The sequence below is a fragment of the Cetorhinus maximus genome, unplaced genomic scaffold (assembly GCF_964194155.1).
Source record: "Cetorhinus maximus unplaced genomic scaffold, sCetMax3.hap1.1 HAP1_SCAFFOLD_446, whole genome shotgun sequence".
Classification (NCBI taxonomy): Eukaryota; Metazoa; Chordata; class Chondrichthyes; order Lamniformes; family Cetorhinidae; genus Cetorhinus; species Cetorhinus maximus.
Genome location: NW_027596390.1, coordinates 242,415 through 245,288, shown reverse-complemented (window position 1 = coordinate 245,288; position 2,874 = coordinate 242,415).

Genomic DNA, 2,874 nt, shown 5'->3' with positions numbered 1-2,874 from the left:
GGCAAATTCAGGCAATGTTACAGAGATGGATATAGGCGATTTTAGTGCTGGCATGAATCTGAGATCAGAAACTTACCTTGGGGTCAAATGTGACACCAAGGTTGTGAACAGACTGACTTAATCTCAAACTGTTGGGTGAAGTTGGTAGCTAGGGAACAGAATTGGAGCAGGGAGCGAAAACAGCAGCTTCGGTTTTCCTGATTCCTTATTTGGAGGAAATTTCTGCTCATCCAGTATTGGACATCGGATAAGCAATGAAAATTTAGCGACAGTGGAGGGGTTGAAAGAGGTGTGGCGAGTTAGAGCTCGGTGTTCTCGGCGCACATGTGAAAAATATGATGTCGTCAAGGGGCAGCATGTAGATGAGAAATAGGAGGGGGCCAAGGATAGAGACTTGGCGGGCACCAGAGGTAACAGTGTGAGTAGGAAGATAGGTCACTGATTCTCTAGCTACGATTAGATAGAATGGAAAGAATTCCAACCGGCTGGACAACAGTGGAGAGATGTTGGAGGAGGATGGTGCGGTCAACCGTAACAAAGGCTGCACAAAGGTCAAAAAGGACGAGGGGGGAAGGTTAATCTTTTTCACAGTCATATAGGATGGCATGAAATACAAGGAAGCAGCAGAGAATTGACAGGGGCCAGGCACACATTCCCATGAGCCCAATGGGAGAAGATGGCATTCTGTATCATGGGATCAGCTGGAACAGAGCCCATAGCATCCTGCATCACTGAAAACATTGATATGCTACTGCCTTATGTCTCTTCTCAACACCCATTTCACCCTCATCCTGCTATGCAGTATGAAGTGCATGCTGCATATGATATGACCATAGATCTCTTGTTTTAGAAGCAAGCTGCTCATGGGTGTCTTACAAGGCCATCTGCAGTTTTCCCCAATAAAACTCAGCAGTCTTCAACTAGCCATGCTGCAGCACTTGGGTATCGCTGCAATGAAACACTAGAATAAAGATATCCATACAGCTGCTAGGAATATGTACAAAGCTGATTCTTTCATTCCATTTGTATAATTGGAGGTGTTGTTTAATAAATATTTCAATGAAAAGCTTTTTGTTGGTGGCATTTATTGTAGGTTGTGACGAATGTGACGCTGTGATGAAGTGTCTCAGATGAATATGATGCCTTCTGGTCTAGGGTGACTTTGGCAGCCATTCTCTGGCTGTGAGAGACCTGGAGGATCCCAGCATGTTGAGGAACTCCTGCAAAGGTGCAGGACTGGTCTCTGTTGCCATGGCTACTGGAGCTGGGCTCCCTGGCAGAAGAGATTTGGAGATGGTATCTACACTTGGAGGGCCCTGAGAGAAGCTGCTGGAATTGAAGGGCAGCCGCTTCTCCCCATTTGATAGGCACATTTGTACCTGTCTGTTGGCCAGAGAAGGATGAGGACCTAATCCAGAAGCCTCATCTCTCTTTCCCCTTGCCACTGCTGCCTAAAGCTCATAGGCAACTGATCTGTGCACATCTCTGACATCCACTGAGTGCTCTGCTTGATCTGGCTCTCCATGAGGGTCAACAAACCATTGATGGAGGAAGCCATGCACACACACATGGCCTGAAAGGGCTCTGCCATCGTCTGCGCATAGCCTCTGGAAGCTCTGCCAGATGTGCCCCTACCTCTTGCTGCAACTCCAGCAGGTTTCATGTTGCCAATACCAGAGACACGTCATCAACCTGGGGTCAGCATGGGCCTGACCTCCCACAGTCCTCCGACTGTCAGTGGCCTCGGCTAACACAGCATCTGTTTGCTAATCGGGTGCATCTATGATGTGCTCATCAGCTTGTGACCCCTCAATCTAATCACAAACACATTCCCATCAACTTGAGAATATCTGTGCTGGTGGAGGGTGTGGGGATTGATGTGATGGTGTAATGTCTGAGGATCCTTTCTCCTCAGAGGAGGAGGACGGCTGTGGCTGTCCATCCTTCTGGAGTGCCAAGACCTGCATGAGAGAACATAAACATTTAGGGGTCAAGGGCTCCACATCTCCTCACCTCAGCCATGCCTGACGTGGAGCTCCAGAAGTGCTGTGGTGGACACATGAGCACCATGCCTCCTTACTCTGTTAGATTAACACTGCTGTCTCACCACCTGCGATTGTGCCACAGCCCACGAGGCAGCAGCTCCTTCTCTGCCGTTGTCAGAGTACTAATATCTTGGTTGCCTCCAGGAGTCTTCACATCCTTCTTGTTATTGTTTTCCCACTTCTCCTGCAAGCAGAAGGAGGAACAGTGTTAGTTTTCTCATGAAGACTAGCACAGCATTTATGCTGGTGGCAGCCCTTTGGCACATGATGGGGGCTCCTCCTGACATCTGCTCTCAGTGGACGTGGCGAGGGTGAGCAAAGACAAATTTCTGGCTGGCTGTCACTGCGACGCCGCCATGATTCAGAAATGATCTGCTGCTGCTGCACCTTCTTGCCAGCTCCTGGTTGGTCACTTTCTCCCCATGTAGTGCACCATCCCACACTGCCACATACAAGCCCCAAAGAGGAGAGCGGTATGCAGAACTCACCCTAGCGGAATGAAGGAAGTCATTGACCCATTTGCAGCACTACACCAGGGATCAGGGGGTGAGCCAATGGCTGCTGACCTTCTCTGCAATCTCTATCCAGGCTTGCTTGGTCAGGCTGGCCAGTCTCTTGGGAAAAATCCCTTAGGCAAAATGCCTTGTCCTTGCAGCCTGGAGTTTTCTCATGAAGACTAGCACAACACATGCTGGTGGCAGTCCTCTGGCACATGAACGTGCAGAGAGGCATCGCTGAATCATGGGGCCACCCAATGTCTTCCCTCCAATATGTTTGCTGCAGCCTCTTGGCTCACTCCTTGATTCCTCAATTAAGCCTCTAGGCTGTG